The 18994-nt window shown below is 37.7% G+C and overlaps 1 protein-coding gene across 3 annotated transcripts in view; it reads left to right on the forward strand.

The window, feature by feature from the left end:
• The window catches only part of Pla2g4a (phospholipase A2 group IVA), a 176432-nt gene that overhangs the window by 38880 nt on the left and 118558 nt on the right, over nt 1-18994 (forward strand). Inside the window, exon 1 of one of the 3 annotated variants that reach the window (XM_070034247.1) lies at nt 4607-4692. The exons of 1 other annotated variant lie outside the window; for it this stretch is intronic. The gene's annotated coding sequence lies outside the window, so the exon portion shown is untranslated. Of the gene's footprint in view, nt 1-4606; nt 4693-16008; nt 16074-18994 lie in introns of those variants that run through there. One more of the 3 variants, XM_070034249.1, reaches the window with a different exon arrangement.

Below are 18994 nucleotides of genomic sequence, written 5' to 3' on the forward strand. Positions count from 1 at the left end.
CAGGGGCAACGTGCAGTCATAGGATATGTTCCCCATACCAGGAGGGCTTTTGTCCTTAAGCAATCACACCTGCCCTTCTGAGGACTTAGAAGACACAGATAGTAATGCTAAATCTCTTTCTCCCTCACATTGTATTCCCAACTTTCAGATCGCAAAATAAATCTCAAGGAAGATTAGACTGGCTTACTTGTTTGGGCATACGTTCTCAATGCAAACAGCAATTTGAAGACAAATGGTCTTAAGTATATATTATTTGAAGACAAATGGTCTTAATCAAATGATGTTAAGTATATATTATGTATAAGGCATTCATTCTCTAATCGTAAGTTAAATTTCTGGATCATTGGACTTATACAAATTACCTTCTGTTCTGTGTCATGGCTTAGTAATTTATTTTATTCCAATTTTTTTTTGGGGGGGATCCGGTCGTGGGGCCTGAACTCTGGGCTTGGGCACTGTCCTTCAGCTCTTCAGCTCAAGGCTAGCACTCTACCACTTGAGCCACAGTGCCACTTCTGGCTTTTTCCCCCCTGATTATGTGGTGCTGAGGAATTGAACCCAGAGCCTCATGCATGCAAGGCAAGCGCTCTACCACTGAGCCACCTTCCCAGCCCTTGGTCCAATTTTTATCCATCTTTTTTCAAAATCTTGATGGGCCCTCTTCCACTCAGCACCTAGTACATTTGCTTGACCCAGTTATCATTGTGGCTTCTCCAATACTCCTAGATCTAGAACCCCATAAATCGCTACCTCCATTGTTCAGTCTAACCGGCTACAGTCCTGAACACCAGCTTTACAGTGTCATTCTTTGCTAAGATCTAAGACACCAGAACACACCTGCACCAATCAAATGTGAAAGCAAACCAGTGGAACCAATTCAAAGCATCTTTGAAACTGGGAAGTTTCTCATTTACTTGTGTCCAGACCCCTGGATGAGTTAATCTGACTCCCAAGCATTTCTAAACTTACCTCCAACTCCTCCAATCCCTCCTCTTCCATCTCCCCAGACTATTTCTTTAACACCCTTTCCACCTCCTGCTTCACCTCCTCTCCCCACAACTCTTCTCTTTGAATTACCTTTGCACTCATTACACAACCACTAGTTACTGCCTCTACCTTTTCTGCTTCCACTTGCCAGACTACTCACCAAATTTTATTCCTGGTTTCTTGCCCCAGTTTGGATTTCTAAGTTAATTTAGTCTATTTTGTGTATTTCTTCATTACAGAATCTTACTATTCAAGGCACTCATAATAGTATTGCCATTTGTATCGCTCCAACTTCATACATCAAAATGTCTACCCTATCCTATTGCATATTTGATTTGCTCTCTGTTCAGAGCCTGATCGTATGCCTTTTCATTGATCATCACAGAACTGGGTGATGCTTTGTATACATTGAGTGCATAAATAATTTACTCTTATAGTGATTCAAATACTAGTCTTTTCTAGTAATAAACCTGTGGGTACATCGAGAAATATTCCTGTACAGTTCATGTGGGTATCCTTTAGTTCAGTCAAGTTACTCTGTGAAATTAAACCATCAACATTAGCTATTAATTGAGAAATATTTAAGTTGGTTGTTTTCCTTAATGGTCATATTTTATGAGTAAAATAGTTGGGCCAGTTTGCTAATTTGCAATAATTTGATTTGGAAATGTTTTATAACAGCTTTGAAATGTTTCTGTATGTATCTTTTTTCCATCAGTAAAGGGACTCAGAACATTTCCATCAATAAAGGGAGCTTGGAACTCTATCAGTAAAGGGGCTTTTCCATCCATCAGTAAAGGAACTGTAATCTCATGTTCTTGCTCAGCATTTTTACTCATGACTAGCCCTCTATCTCTTGACCCAAAGCTCTATTTCTGGCTTTTACTTATAAAGAGTCTCTCAGCATTTAGTAATTTAAGAAATACTGGAAATCTATTTAGCAACAACTGTTTCTAATCAGGTTTACCTTAATACAATGAGCCTTGTTTATTGTCATCAGTACATTAAAATTCCAAGAGCATAAATATTTTTAAAATTCTGTGAAGTGCTTGCAAGTCAGCCTCTCTGCTGAATAACTGGGCTGGTGCTACTGTGCGCAGTGAATGACAGCTGAACAAGCACTTGCCTTACCAAATTTAGCAGGATCTTGGAAAGCAGAAAACACAGTTGTCAACCCAGAGCCACAAGTAGGAAAAATGAATGAATGAACACAGAGAAATTCAATTTGTTGTCAAGAATTCTCTCAGACACGATTTTCCTATAGCTAAGAGTTTCTATTGTGTGTTATGGCTATTTTAGCAGAGCAGATCTTCCCATGTGGACAATAGCAGTGTATAAGTTGCCATATAGTCAGGGATTTTGTGATTGAAGTTTTACTTCTACTTTTCTTGAGAGTTAGATGGAATATTTAAAAAGTGTAATGTTGTAAGTTGATTGACAATGGTCTGGCTGGGAGGGGTAGGACAGTGAACTTGTATTGTAGGAAATGTGTTACTGAAGCCTTATGATTTAAGAGGGCAAAAGCTATGCCCATTTTTGGATTAATGGTGAAACTGAACTATATGTAGGTATTAGGGAGACAAGAATATAGATTTATATTTTAACAGGATAATGAAAAGAAAAAAATGCAGATTGAAAATGGAACATCTAAGCTGTGTACCCGTGACTCAAGTCTGTAACCATGGCTATTCAGGAGGCTGAGATCAAGAGGATTTTAGTTTGAAGCCAACCTGGGTTAAAAAAAAAAACCTACAAACTCTATCAATTAATTAACTAGCAAAAAGAAAGGCTAGAGTTGTAACTCAAATGGAAGAGTGCTGGACATGAGCAAGCAGGCTGATCAAGGAAGATAAACAAGCATCCGAGGCACTGAGTTCAAGTCCTAGTCTTGTCAGAGAGAGGAAGAGAGAGAAAGAGAGACGTTGGGGGGGGGAAGGGAGGGAGGAAGGGAGAGAGAGGGGGGAGAGAGGGAGAGAGAGAAAGATTATTATTTTTACTTTGTAGGACAAAGATAACTTCAACAAGATATTCTTTAGATCTAGTTCTTATTGTTCATAAAGATATGTTTTCATTATAAATATAATTTTTAAGTTTGTGGTACATACATCTTAATAGGGTCCATTTCTCCCTCACCTCTACTTAGTTTCATATTTCCAGGGATTTTATTAGGCTGTAGGGGGCAAAAAAATGTAAATTCTATTTACTATAATATTGGGGGGGGGTTGTGCTGAGCTGAGTGATTTTAGGGTGGAAGGTGCTTTGGCTCATGCCTGTAATCCCAGTTACTTGGAAGTTAGACAGGAAGAGGGTCAGGGTTCATGAACTTCTTGGGCAATAATTAGAGTTCCTCTTCTCAATATCTAAGTTGGGTGTGGTAGCTCACATTTGTATTATCAACTATGCAGGTGGAGTAGATAAGAAGATAATGTCTAAAGCTTACCCCATTCAAAAGAGAGATTCTACCTGAATAAACAACTAAAACAAGAGCCAGAAGCCTGGATCAAGTGGTAGAGCACCGGTCTCGCAAGCACAAGATCCTGAGTTTAAACCCCAATACTGCAAAAAAAAAGAGAAGGAAGTAAAAAGAGAAAAGAAAGTATTTTTACCCTCGATATCAGAAAATAAACAATAATCTTCCATTGAGGTCATTGAGCTCCTAATGTCTTATGAAGGACAAGTGGAAAGAGGGTATATTAATATGAAACCAGTCTCCCACCATTGTAGAACAAAACATATTTTTCTTGGATAACATGTCTAGTACTATGAATATATATGCATGAATGAACGTGTGTATGTGCATGTGTGTGGGGGTGGCTGTGGGTGTATGTGTGTGTATGAGGATATTATGAATGAAACTCAGCACTTCATATATGCCAGGGTTGGGGTTTACCTCTGGGCTATACTGCCAACCTTTAATGACTGTTCTGATTCAAATGGAATAATTATTTCTGCTGGAATAAATTCTTACAGAATTTTGAATAGGATACTTTCTTCATATTAGAGTGAAAAAATATTCCAGCTTACATTGCAAATTTAAAACTCAATCTGATTTGATATTGGACCTGAAATCTAAACTTATCTCTTACATTCTTTGGAATACATCATATTCTACCATCTTCTACTTACAAACAAATGCAGATAAACTCAGATATTTTGAGTTTGGAAAGGAAATATTGGAGCAGATTCAAAATCCATAGATTTTATATTTTGAGTTTGTTATCAACTTTGCCTTTTCAGAGAAAGCAAGAAGTGGTTAGAGTTACTTACTACCAATTTTGCTCTTTCTTGCTTGGGAAAAAAAAAAAAGAGGAAGTTAGGACTGCTTAAGGGTAAGTAGTTCCAGACACACAGAAACTCTCCCTCCCTGTAATTAGGATGAGTTAATAGAAGCATACTTTTTCTAAGCATGTTTATTTAAGAATGAGATGTAAGCATGCTTAAATCTGATTTCAAATGCCTGTTTATGAAACCTGTACACTTAGAATGAGGATATTAATCTCTAGAAAAAGTGAACGACAAAGTTTTCTTCCTCCCTTTCTCTTTAATTCCACCTTAAAACCTTTGCAGTCAGGGAGACCAGCCCACGGTTTAGCCCCGCCCACAAAGTTTAAGACTTTCTTCAAGTCTGGGCTGAACTTGTATCCTGACTGAAAGCTACAGAAAAGCATAAAGGAGCCTGAAGATTGACTTGTAACTCTGGGAACTGTAAGCGATCTATTTTCCTCTTCCTCTGCTTCTTCTTCCCGCTCTCCCGACCTGTTAGTTTGGGCTTACTAGGAAGGAAGAAAGGACGAAAGGGAAAATCTGAATTACTTTCAGTCTGCATGCTTTTGAAATGATGCCCAGCTGAGGAACTTGAGTTTCCCACTTTCCTGGGTCTAATACACCATACAGTCCAAGGATAAGTAATTTCCTTCAACTGCAGCCCGAAAATGATGACTTTTCCAAAGAACTGTGAGGCGGCATTTATATTTCTTACAGAACTTACCCTCTGGCCATCCAGTAACCCATTTGCGAGCATGCTGTTTGTTTGACAGCCCCAATAAGCCTTAGCAACCGGTTCCGAGGACTCATTTAAGTTTAAAAAAATTTTAATAGTCATTTAAAAAATACTTTGACAAAGCATTCCAGGGTATTTATTGTGTTGCAATGTTGTGTGAAGACAGACAATAGTGAAAAAGTAAAGGTAAAAGGACTGGCATGCTGGGTAACTTTCCTGTTGAGTTCTTTGGCATATGGGAGAAAGGCTCAAACTAGAGTCTCCTAAGGATCCATGTCATTTTGTTTCAAAGGAAGCAGGGGATGAAGGCAACTGGGTTTGAATCCACAATGGCTTTACCTATGAAATTCTCCTATAACCTGCACTGGTTTTCATCTTAAAAATCAAACTGGAAGAAGAAATGTTCCTCATGCTGGCTGACGATTTAACTTTTTTTTTTTTTCAGCTAAGGCAGATGGACAGTATTAGAGACTTACCTTTTGCATTCATGTTAGTTCTATTTGCAAATAGAATTTGGGTGCCCTTTGCTTTGTTTCTGTTTGTTGCATGCATTTCAGATTGTAACAGAAGATATTTGCAAGGAATCCAGTGAAATACATTCACTGAATGTCTTTAAAATTATGTGCTCAGAGGTCCCCAAACAAGCCCTGGAAATCCGAGATACAAGCTTTTGTTACATTTTAAATTAAGCAATAATTGTGAAATGCATAGAGAAGTGTTTAATCTGCATTGGCTCAAAGAAGGTTTTTAGACACTTCCTGTAGGGGAAGTATATTGGTAATTTTTCTTTTCATTTGAAGTACTTTGCATCTATGTTTAATTGGTGAGGATTATTAAATACATTTCTTACCACTAATGTCACTACTTCTGAAGAAGTAATATGGCCAGGGTTTTAAACCCATCTTTGCATTTCCTAGTTCTGCTACTTAAAGCAAAGTGATAGAAGAAAATTTTTTACATATTAAAAATATGTCCCAGAAATTAAAAAAAAAGAGAAATACTGAATCTAAAAACATGTCCCAGGAATTAAAAAAAAAAGAGAGACACAGTTAATCATGGTTCCTTTTCCTAGTGTGCATTTTATTTACGTTAATATTCGGCTTGAAAATTTTATTGCTTTACTCTGTTATTTTCAATCTTTTCCTTTTCTTTCTTTTTCTTTTTGTCCCCTACTAGTTAATGGGCTTTTAATTCAGGACTTTACATTCCTGCTCAGCTTATTTGCGCACAGGTGGCGCTCTACCACCTGAGCAATGCCTGTAGTCTGGCTTTTTGCTGGTTAATTCAAGATGGTGTCTCATAGGCTTTTCTGTCCAGGATCCTTCAGTCCTCAATCCCAGAGCCTTGATCTCACTTCACTTTTTCTCTCTCTCTGGAGTGGAGTAGCTAGAATTATAGTCATAACCTTATCTTGTAACAATTCTAGAATTCTCCATAAAGTAACTCATTTATACCCTTTTAACACACACATAAATTTGAAAACACTTGTAAGAAGTTCACAAAGCCTCCAAAGCAATTTCTGTCCCATGAAGAGGGAGTATCTCCGGTGTTTTGAGATTTCTGATAACATAAAATAATTAGCAATTTCTCTCCCTCTGTAGTGAGGACCTGCTTTGGAACAGGTCCTGCAGCAGCATTAGCATTACCATTGACTCAAGCAACCTCATGAAATGGGAAAAGCCACTACCAGAGAACACAAAGGAGCTAGTAATAGGCTTAATTAATAGTAATGGCACAGAACCAACTTGCCACTTTTCTGTAACAGCCAGTAGTTTTCATTGCTTGAATACAGTAAGTGAAACATGAGGAGTAAGTACATACAAGTATTTGACTGGACTGTAGGTTATATAGGTTTTCTACATTGATTCCAGAATTCCTAATGCACTTTCCCACAGTGATTAGGTTTATAGGATGTAATTGTTTCTTACAAACATAAATCGTACATTTTTGTTAAATACAGAAAGCTACCCCAAGGGGCAATTATTTTTCAAATGTTATTCGTACATCATGAATATTTATCCAATACCTAATGAACATCAGCATAGAGACAAACATGGATGGATGTAGTTACATGTGTTTATGCCGGTAGTAGTTTTCTATATACACATGTGTGTAGTTTACACACATGTCATCACAGTGGTCCTGCTGTTTTCATGGTGATTTTCTTCATGAATTTTTCTGTTTAACATTTTAATAATTGTGTATGACTTTGTATTCGTCTATGTGGTGAACAAATAATTTTAGATTCTTACGCCATGATGATGCATGTCATAGGAACTGATCCATGAGCTAAAAAGCATAGTTCTCCCCATACACAGTTTTTAGTCTCTGGTTATGCTGAATTGACCAATTATAAATTGGTGAATATATATATGTATATATATATATATATATATATATATATATATATATATATATATACATTTTTTTGGGGGGGAGGTCTGGTGGTGGGGCCTGAACTCTGGGCCTGGGTGCTTTCCCTCAGCTCTTCAGCTCAAGGCTAGTACTCTACCACTTGAGCCATAGCACCACTTCCAGCTTTTTTTTTTCTGCTTATGTGGTGCTGAGGAATCGAACCCAGGGCCTCATGCATGCAAGGCAAGTGCTCTACCACTCAGCCACCTTCCCAGCCCAAATAAGTGAATATTATATTTTTTTTTCTTTAGCATGACTACAGTTTGAACTCAGGGCCTTTCACTTGTTAGGTAAGCACTGTGCTACTTGAGCCATATACCCATGCCCTTTTTGGTCTGGTTATTTTTTTAGATAGGCTCTAACTTGTTGACCAGACAGGCTTAAATGGACTGTATCCTCTAATTTGTGTTTCTCATAGTTTGAATGACAGATATGTGCCACTATGCCCAATTTCTTCTGTTGTCATGGAAACTTGTGACCTTGTTCACTAGACTTGCATGAAACTTTGACTCTCTAGATCTCAGCCTCTTGCATTTCTGGAATGCCGGATCTGTACCACTGCATCTAGCTCTTGGTTAAAAAGGGGTCTTGCATATATCCCTAGGATGCTTAACCCATGATTGTTACAATCTTAACCTCCCAAGCCACTAGAATTATAGGTGTGAGTCAATATGTTCAGCTTATTATGATTACTGTTGTCTACAATCATAAATAATATTTAAACTGGAGTGCTTATGTAAATGTTTGTGTACTTTTCATGTATTTCTTTAGGATAGATTTGTGTGTGCACATGCGCATGCATATGTGCTCAAGTGTTCATGCATGTGTGTGCTGGTACTGAAGCTGGAACACAGGGCCTTGATCTCATTTCACTTTTACTCTCAAAGCTCACAGTCTACAATTCAGATCACACCTCCACTTCTGTTTTTTTTTTTTTTTTGCTAGTTAACTGGAGAGATAAGAGTCTCACAGATTTCCCTGCCCAGGCTGCTTCGAACCCAGATTCTTCCTATCTCAGCCTCCTGAGTAGCTAGGGTTACAGGTGTGAACCACCAGTTCTGAGCTAGGATATATTGTCAAGTGTATTTCTGGGGTACTAACAAAACTCTACTATTTTAAGTTGTGAGATGAAGAACAAATGACTTCTCAGAAAATGTTATTTTCTGAACTGTAAAATAGAAATAATAATTGGGTATTGTAAGGGTATCTTAAAATATATAGCAAGATGTCATGAAGTGTTCGTGATTTTATTTTATTTTATTGCCAGTATGGCATTGAGGTTTGAACCTTGCACTTAACCTGACTAACTAACTTGCCTTCTTGCTAGGCTAGGGCTGTATTTGGAGATGAAATCTTACAGAATTTTTGCTTGGGCTGGCCTTGAACAATGATCCCCCAAATCTTACCCTCCTGAGTAACTATGATTACAGATGTGAATCATCAGTCCCCAGCTGCTCGTCATTATTTTTGATATGTTGCTTATGAGAATATATCAGTTTATAAGTAATAAGAGAGGTTCAGGTTTCCCTAAGTCAACATAGGGCACCATCATCAAGCAGAGCAAACAATAGATCCAACAATTTATAGACTGTTGCTCTTCAAAAGTGGTGTCCTATTGAATGCATCTCTTTCCTAAACAAGTTTGGATAATGTTGAGAGCAGCCAGATATAACTGTGTGCCCCTTTCAGTAGGATTTAAAATATTTCTCAAACAATTTCTGGTGTGGTTACTATTAGCAGATATTGTTCACATAGTGAGAGGCCTTTTGGGGCCAAAAAGTTTGGAGAAAAATAGAAGGTGAAAATTTGGTTGAGGAAGATCATTTTTTCTCATTTTTGAAAGAACTGGGTTTTGTGTTTCTTAGGACCCTTCCCTTAACCATTGGTGAGAATGCCCAGAAAATGCAAGCAATCATGTGTCACTCTAATATATTCAGACATTATGAAAACTGGAAGATTTCAGAGATGGTCATCATTTGTGTAGAATTGCCCATAGAGCTGGGGACATCCAGCTTTGCTTAATGTCAAAAAAAATGACATGCCACAAAGAGCAGGGATGATCAAAAGTGATTCTAGAATTCTTTCCATAGAAGATAACACATAGAGGAAATATTCTGGTCATTTGCACCATCTTCAGCTTGGTTAAAAAAAAGTCATTAATGATGTGACACGTTTTCTTTTTCTGCTATTGTTGCTCTGTGTCTGCTTTTTGATTCTGTATAATTTTCAATTCATTCCCAACATTCTTTGAAAACATAGCTTACTTCTCCCCGTATGACTGTAAAATATACAGAAGTAACTCAGTGTTCATCATCAGCAATTTCATAAAGTCTCACTAGCAGTCCACTCACTAATTTTATGAGTTCAAATGACTTCACAGAAACTCACATAATGCCATTCAGTGACCCACAAGCAGATTTCAGCACTAGTTTTTCTTCCTTCGTAGTTTGGGACAAGCTGCCTCCTCTTCTTCTGACTTTTGCCTCATTGGTGTTACCTCTGCAGTCTGCAGAGAAACTTTGGTATTTGAATTACAAAGCAAATGTCCACAGTATGTGGAATGTTAATATTATGTAGCATGGAATATGTGGATCTCCAAGACTTGGCTTAAACTCAGTGTTTCACTGTGCTGTTGTTACGAGTTATTTTCTGATGGCCTGCTTTATCTATCATCCATCCTCCATTTATGTAATGATTTATAAGAAGACAGTTTAGGAACTTCTGAAGACAGTTTAGGAACTTCTTGTGTTGTAACAATAACTGCAGGAGTCAGTTGAGCACAAATTATCCACATCTGACATAAAATAATAAAATATCTGGTGGCTTTCTGTACAAGTCTTATGATTACCATGTGGATGAATGCATTTGTTTCACTGGGCTAGTTTATTTGCTTGCATTTTCAGTTTTGATGTGTATTACTTGAGGTTGTCACCTCATCCTATTCTGTTAACAGACTACTGACAAGGAAGTTCCCAGAAGTTCAATGTCCAATACTCACACAATTGTTCTCTCTCTCCCCCCACCCTCTCTCTGTATATATATATATATAATGGTTACTCATTAATGGAATAGAGGAAGTCTTACTAGCAGGGAAGAATGATTGAAAAGTTTTATGATTTATAATTTTGTGGGTTTTTTTTGAGGGGTGTTTTTGAACCAGCATAGTATTTTAAGCAGATTCATGTTGCTTTAATGGGTAGTAAAAAAAATGGCATTTATCAAAAGGTACAAAAGAGATAAAGTAAAGAGTGTAATTATGAGTTCCATACTAAGTAACTTACTTTATGAAAGGTTTGCTTCCAGGTTGGCAATGGAAATTTTCTTGGAATATCCTGAGTATAATCAGCAGAGTTTATAGCTCATGTGTGTGTTGTGTGTGTATGTGTGTGTGTGTGTGTGTGTGTGTATGTGTGTGTGTGTGTTAACATGGGGACTTAAACTCCAAACCACTAGTTCTCACTTGGCCTTTTAGCTCAAGGCTGGTGCTTTACCATTTGAGCCACTTTTGGCTTTTTGCTGGTTAATTGGAAATAATAGTCTCTTAGTTGTCTACCCATCTGATTTCAAACTGGGATCCTCAGGTTCCAGCCTCCTGAGTAGCTGGGAGTACATGCATGAACCATAAGCATTAATCTCTAGTTTTTACACTAGACAGTTTCATATAAATCACATGTACCAAAATAACTACTTTGACCTTGCAAACAATCAAGTAACTTATATTAAATAAGATGCTCCTTCTCAGGGAAAAACAACCCTTAGTCATAGGCTTGGGTTAGTAGTTTTTGTATGGTTTTATAATAAATGAATAAACAGTTCGGGATGGCTTCTGAATGTATCAACACACATACTCTCTTTTGTCTTGTAGTTTTGTGCCCATATCTTTGATAAGATAAATAAGTTGGTATGTATGCAGCAAAGGGAATGTTTATCTTGCTGAATTCTTGAATCCATGATTGTAGAAGATACACTGCCTGCCACGGAGAGTCTAGGGGCAGAAAAAAAAAGGCATCTTACATTTTCTTCAAGTTCTGATTCTTCTATTTTGTGGATTTCAAAAAATATGTGTTTGGTGCAATATTATGAGTCTTGTGAAAGGCGATTTATGCCATAATGTAAGAATTTTAGAAAAACAACCTGAGGAAAAGTGTCTAAAGATGGCTGCAGTTGTGGGATCTTTCTGTATATACTCGTGAATGTAAATGAAGATTCTTTAGTGTCCATCCAGCGCTTAGTGAGCCTACCACAAACCTCAAATGGACATCAACTTCCTTTTCCTTCAACTGCCATAAACAGAGGCAGATGCATTTAAAATTAGCTGAGGTCATGAACTTAAGAGAAAACATGAACATTTCTGTAGTTCATGGCCCAGCATTCTACCTTCAATGTACAATGGTACTACAGGTTCAACTAATAACTGAAAAATGGTGCCATAGTTTTGATTGTTAGAAGTTGATACTAATGTGTTTGAGGGAGATATGTCACAGCAAAAATTCTCATTTACACAGTTTTTTTTGTTAATTTAAGATTTAAGACAAATTTGGTGGTGCATGCCTATAATTCAAGAAACTCAGGAGATGGAGATATGCAAACATAGACTTTGAGGCTAGCCCGGAACCTAATGAGATTCAATCTCAAAAACAAATGAGTAAAACAAACAGGGCTGGGAGCATAACTCAATTGATATATATATATATATATATATATATATATATATATTTCAAATTTATATGGAATTTTTCTTCATATATGTAACTATCTACAATGATAACTTTATTGAAAGACTTCTGATAAAAAACATGGGAAAATAAATTTTTGAGACCTTATGATTATCTTATGTATTAACACCTTATGTAAAGTATGAGTACCTTGAATAACACCTTATATAAGGTATTAACAGATCTCAAAACTTAACATAGCTTATTAACAAAAGGTATCCATACATATTAGTAGAGCATTAATGTTAATTAGTGGATATGTATAAATATCATGTACATTCCTTAACATTAATAATAGATATGAAGTTTGTTTTCAACGTAGTGTCTTGTATTGTTACAATGGGTCAACCTGTGTCCTTATTTCAGCATTTTTTTATTTCCCTTTCCCTCCCCAAATTAGAAAAATGTGTATACAAGATTCAGGGCACCAGAATCAAATACAGTGAAAACAGGGGTTATACTCTGGGGAAAGAACATACAAAAGAAACAAAAACAATATCACATAGTGCATTATAAATATATTAAAAACAACAGCAAGAAAGGTTAAGCCACTTGTGCCTCTATCTTGGGGTTCATTTCACTTAGCATCATCTTATGTGGTCATATGTACATAGCTTTTGACCTTTTCTGCTTGTCCTAGACATACACTAGTTGAAAATGAACTTTACAACTGCGGGGGAGGGAGTGAGGAGTTGGGGAGGTGGAGAGGAAGGGATGGTAGGGGAAAAACAAGAGAGGAGGTAACAATGCTCAACAGGAAATGTATTCATTACCTTACTTATGTAACTGTAATCCCTCTGTACAGTATTTTTACAATAAAAATATAAAATATAATAATAAACATGAACTAACTCATTTTAATCATGTACTACTTATGTAATATATACATCTTATGTATTAATATATTAGTGATTAATATAAATTAACTTATGTCACACCTAAGGAATATAATGAATGCATATTGATACTTTAGGTTACTAATCAATCAAGCCAGTCTATCATTTACCAATAATTAATCCTATGAAAGCCAATATTTAAACATGAGCTCCTTTAAATCCAAGCTGGGGTAGAAAAGTCTATGAGACTCTGTCTCCAATTAAGTAGCAAAATTCTGTGCTGGAGGCATGGCTCACTTGGTACAGTGCTAGCTGAGTAGGAATGAGTCTCTGAGTTCAGACACCATTACCACTAGAGTAATAGAAAAAAAAATGAATACCTGTAAGATTTTCTTGCAATCCGCTTTCATTATCACGATGAAAATAATGTTCTTGCATAAATTATGCTTTTCTGTGAGAAAAATTATTTTGATGTCATATTTTACTAATTAATATAAAATTCTTGGTATAGTATTTATTTTTAGTATTTATTGAAAGAACAGGTGTTGTAGGAAGCAAGTTAGTTTGTGCTCTTTTTTTTTAATGTAAGATTTTACCTGCTTGGTCAAAAGTTGATGATCGCTGGACTGTGTGCATTTATCCCTTTCCTAGGGAGCTACATTTTCAACATACCTGAATGAATAAAATGGGTAAACTTGGAGGAGAGGGACAAAAAGTAAACAGCAAACATAAAAAGCAAAAGTACTTCAATAATATAAGCTATGGAAGTGGGGAAGGGGCCTGGGGCTTGCTGAGAAGTAAATTGAGGCCTAGATTTAAAGAAGCCACTGTACAGTAAGGGAAACAAGTGAGGATAGGCTCCCGCAGAGAAGCAAATGCCTAGGTTAATGTGATGGAAGAACGGATGGAGGGGTAGCAGTTCTGGGAGAAACAAGGAGGCATCGGAGGCAGAAAGGCGACTGCTATGAGTGAAAAGGTACAAGCCACTCACATCTGCATCAGAGCAGAGTTTGGGGAGTGGAAAGGTAACTATGAGATGGGGCAGAGCTGATGTGCCATGGGGACAATGAAGACACATGTACCGGACTCAGAGAGACTGTGAAAATGAGAACCTAGCAGGGAAAAGGAATGAGACCCGGATGGAGCCTGTAATGAGTTTGCCAATCAGATAACCTGGTCAAAGCTGACGTGTGATGATTCAGAAAGCGAAGTCATAGCCACCAGAGTAAAGTCCCTGGGGATTTTCGGATAACAAGACATGTTCTGTACCAGAAGGAGGGTTACAATCCCACTCATTTCCAGGGAGGAGAACCCCCAGTGCACGTGCAGACAAGTTTGCAGCTTTGGGGGGTAAGAAGACTAGCAGCTTTGCTATGGGGCACTCTCTACCCTGTTCGTGAAGAAAGCTGAAGTCATAGCTCAGTGTGGGTGAGAGCCCAAGGAGAGGAGGGGAAAGGTCACTTCCTGGAGAGGGACTGGGGGTCGCTAGTGGACTTCGATGTGCATGGAGTTGAGAACCTCTGCAGAGTTGGAGGATGTGAACCTGAAATAAAAGCATTCTGCTACATTCTCCTGTTTCCAGCCATGTTTAAACACCAGACACGAAGCAGCTAGATGGTTTACTTCTTTTAGCATGGCGGGTTTTGCTTTTCCTTTATCAAGTTTTTGTTAAAAACCAACTATTTATCTTGTTACTGAGGAAGTGAAAATTGGTTATCTTTAATAAGTTCTCTAATTTAGAAAATCCATGGTTTTGTCATTAGACGTCTCTTGAATATGTAAATTACAAAATTAGAATTATTCAGCTTCCTAAAGCATGAAGTTTTAAGGAGGGGAGGAGAGACGAGGGAAGGAGACTAGAGGAGAGAAGAAAAATAGTAAAAACCTTGAAAATTAACCACTAAACTAAGTAACCCAAATCAATGCCTCTCCCCCTCTCTGCAGAAAACACTCCGTACAAACCCAGGAACTTTTAGAAGGCAGATCGCTTTTCCAGGTAACTTGTGACTGATAGGGAGTATTCATCCTTGGCTAGTCTTGCAGCTTCTGCAAAGAGGAGCTAGGCCTTTGTTTTTTTCACTTCAGTGAGTCTTGATGACTTTACCTCTTCCAGGAGCCATGGCTCTGGAATCTGTTTTCTTTCTTTGTGTTCTACTTGGTAGAATTGCTGTTATTGTTCTTTGAAGTTCTGAAGGTTGCAGAGTTTACCTCCCTTTCCTTGCCAGGTCTTTTGCTGGTCAAGTTCATGGGACTCCTGAGTCTTTTGTCTATTCTTCCTGGTTCCTAAAAGTATATTAGTGCTGCCTCAAGATAAGGCTTTAGAGAACGGGAGACATTCTAACTGTGTAGTGGAGGGCTGGTATGGAGTTCAGTGATAGAATGCTTAGGTAGCCCGTGTGAGGTACTGGGTTCAATCCAGAGAAAAAGATAACAAACAAACTAGAACACTACAGGTTAAGGGTATCAGAAACAACTAATCATAAAATCAATTACCAAAAATTGGATCTGCTTGGTGCAGATGGCTCATGCATGTAATCCTATCTACTCAGTAGGCTGAGCTCTGAGGATTTCAGTTTGAAGTTAGTCTAGACAGGAAGATCCATGAGATTCTTACCTCTAATTAAGCACCAAAAAGGCAGAGATTGAGCTGTAGCTTAGTGATATAGCATTAGCTCTGAAACAAAAAGCTTATGGTCAGGGCTCAGTCACTGAATTCAAGCCCCAAGCCTGACACATACACATACACACAGAAACGGCTCTTTCTTCCTTAAGGTTTTTTTTCTTTTTCAACTTGACAGAAATCCTTCATTTTGTGTCAATGCACCATTTTTTCTTTCTTTACCAATCATTTAAGTTTTTGAGAAGAGCTTATTACTACTGTAAAGAAAGACACATTGTTTCCAGGACTAAAACAGTATTATTGAGACATTGACTCATATATTTCTTCTAAGTTAAAAAATTTCATCTTCCTAAGACCATTTTTCATTTCTCATAAATCCTCCTAGGATGAAAATGTTTCTGTTTTGCCCTGAGGAAGGTCAGGCTCTTCTACACATGGAGAGAGGGAGTCTGAGGAGCTCCAACTGGCCAGCATGGTGACAGGAGGGGACAAGCTTTATGGTCAGATGCCCTTGAATTTGCTTCTCTTTGCTCTATTCCAGCTGCACTGCCCAGTTCTCAGGGGCTGTTATTTTTCTCCTCCCTCCCTCAAAGAGACGTGTCTTAAAAATGGGAAATCATCACGTGCTTTATTCACAGTTCTGCTCATATTTGTTATGCAATGGCTCAGCTACAGTTATCTGACTTCCGCCTGCCTAATTCCTCATCTGTCTAATGAAAACAATTTTCATATTTTGAAGCAAATGGCAGTATCTGTAGTTCATTTCAGTCTGTTTTTAAAATTCATAATATCCAAATATTCAACATGCATTGCATGTTTATGGTACTAGCAGAGGGAGGTAGGCAGTACCAAAAGAAATATATATATATTTTATCCTTTTACTCTTTGTAGCTCTGTAAGCTATTCTGACTTCAACAATTTGATGTCAACATAGTTTGTATTTCTGTATGTTAGAATTATGCTGGTTACTGCACAGAAGTAGGAAGAATGTGCTTCAAAAGCTGCATAGTACATATAAATATTATTTAATATCTACACACTGCCAGACTTCATTCTTATTATCATAGCCGGTTTCTTTTATACTGTGATATTTTTATTTCCTGAGTTTAAAATGTCAATCCATACTCAAGCATTGTACCTGGCTTTCACAAGACTGGAAAAAAGATCTGTAACACCAAGGTTAATTAATCATTGAGTTTTGGGCACCATGTTTTACTCCTGCCATCTTAGCTGCTCTGGAAGCTGAGATTGGGAGGATCATATTCCAAAGTCTCCATTTCAACCCCTAACTAGGCCTGTCATTCATGCTATGCAGGAGACTGAGATCAAGTGGATAGTGGTTGCAGGCCAGCCCGGGAAAGGAATGTATAGAGCATGTCAACCTGTCTCAACAAAAACAGGGTGCAGTGGTGCATGCCTGTTATGCCAGGAACCATAAATAGGGGATAGTGATCCATATTAGCCCAGACAAAATGCCAGACCCTCTTTCAAAAATAACCAAAGCAAAAGGGAAGTTGGAAACATAGCTGAAGAGGTAGAATGCCTGCCTAGTTAAGACAAAGAGTGAATTCAAACCCCAGATTTGAATAACTAACTAACTAATGAACAGATATCCTTGAGAATTCTCCTGGCAAGTACATGCTTTCTATTTAGGTAGCTCTTTATCATTGTCATTGCAAAAGTGAATTTCTATTCACTGTATCTGGAAGTGTATTTCTAAAACTTTTCGCCATCAAGGAAAAGACTGATAAATCCAAATGCCAATTTCATGGTATGCAATCCACCTCTTATACAATGCTATTCTTCTGCTTCATGGTTTGACCTCACAATGACGCCAGGGCCAGGTAGGCCAGTTCCTCCAAGCTTTCACAACCCCTGCTGTATTTTCCCATCAATTAGTTCCACTTAAAGATCATAGTCAACACCCACTTATTTAACACAAGCTCAACCTTACCAACTACCTGAATAGTTACAGTACTTCTTGAAAAGCAAACTCAAGAGTCTGACTCGCCATCCAGAAATAAAATGCCTGTCATGAGATATTTAAGCCAATACCATGTTTTTTCTGATAGTTTCTCACAACTGCTTATCATAGAACAATGATAAGTCTTTCTCTTTTGTGGATATCTTCAGTGAAGAATAAAGCAACAATTAAAGAAGAACTGAAAGTCTGACAGGGGTAGGCTCATGTTTGTCTGTAATCCTAGCTACTTAGTTTGAGGCCAGCTCAGGCAGAACAGTTTGTGAAATTTCATCAACACACAGTAAAAATCTGAGCTGGAGGCAAAGCTCAAATGGTAGAGCACCAGCCATGAGTGAAAAAGCTGAGAAAGATAGGTCCCATGGTTTCCCTTGTTTGCAATAACTAGTATACATCTAAGATAATCTTACCAGACAAGCAGAAAAGCTCAAGAGCTATGTACATATGACCTATGTACAGATGATCCTAGCAAAATGAACCCCAAGATAGAGACACACTGTTGTTTTTAATGTACTATGTAATGTTTTTGTTTCTTTTGTTTGTTTTTCCTCCATGGTACAACCCCTGTTGTCACTGTATTTGATTCCAGTGCCCTGCATCTTGTATATACATTTTTCTAATTTGGGGAGGGAAAGGGAAATGACAAAATGCTGAGACAAGGATACAGGATGACCCATTGTAACAATGATATGTATAAGACACTATGTTGAAAATGAACTTTACAACTTGGAGGGAGGAGTTGGGGAGGTGGGGAGGGCAGGGATTGTAGGGGAAAAACAAAGGAGGGGAAACAATGTACTCATTACTCATGTAACTGTAACCCCTCTGTACATTATCTTTACATATCTATATCTATGTCTATATCTCTATCTATCTATATATCTATAAAAGAATTCAATGCCTAGAATCTTCAATTCAACACACATATTCCTTTGGGTAATGTATTTGTGGAGCTTCCAGTCTGCCAAGAGAAAGCAGTAGAAAGCAGTGAAATGATTCTCAGCAATGTACTTCATTTCCAGTTTTTTCAGCCACATTTTTACACATGTTGAAAAGTTGTTAACACTTTTCATTAACTGCTTTTTTAAAGGAGAAGATAGATCATTCTTCTCTATTTTCTGGAAACAAGCATAATGCATGTGTCACATGTTATGTTGCTATTTTGATATTAATGATCTATGTGGAAGAAGAGAAATTAAATCAAGGTAGGTACCTGGGGCTCATGCCTATAATCCTAGCTACTCAGGAGGCTGAGATCTGAAGATTATGGTTTGATGCTAGTCTGAGCAGGAAAGTCTGTGAGACTCTTATCTCCAAGTAATTATAGAAACCCCCGGAAGTGGTGCTGTAACTCAAGTGGTAGAGGGTTAGCTTTGAGCAATAGGAGCTTAAGGACAGTGCCCAGGTCCAGAATGCAAGCCTCAACACCAGCAAAAAGGA

The sequence above is a fragment of the Dipodomys merriami genome, unplaced genomic scaffold, assembly GCF_024711535.1.
Source record: "Dipodomys merriami isolate MVZ:Mamm:240054 unplaced genomic scaffold, mDipMer1.0.p SCAF_24, whole genome shotgun sequence".
Classification (NCBI taxonomy): Eukaryota; Metazoa; Chordata; class Mammalia; order Rodentia; family Heteromyidae; genus Dipodomys; species Dipodomys merriami.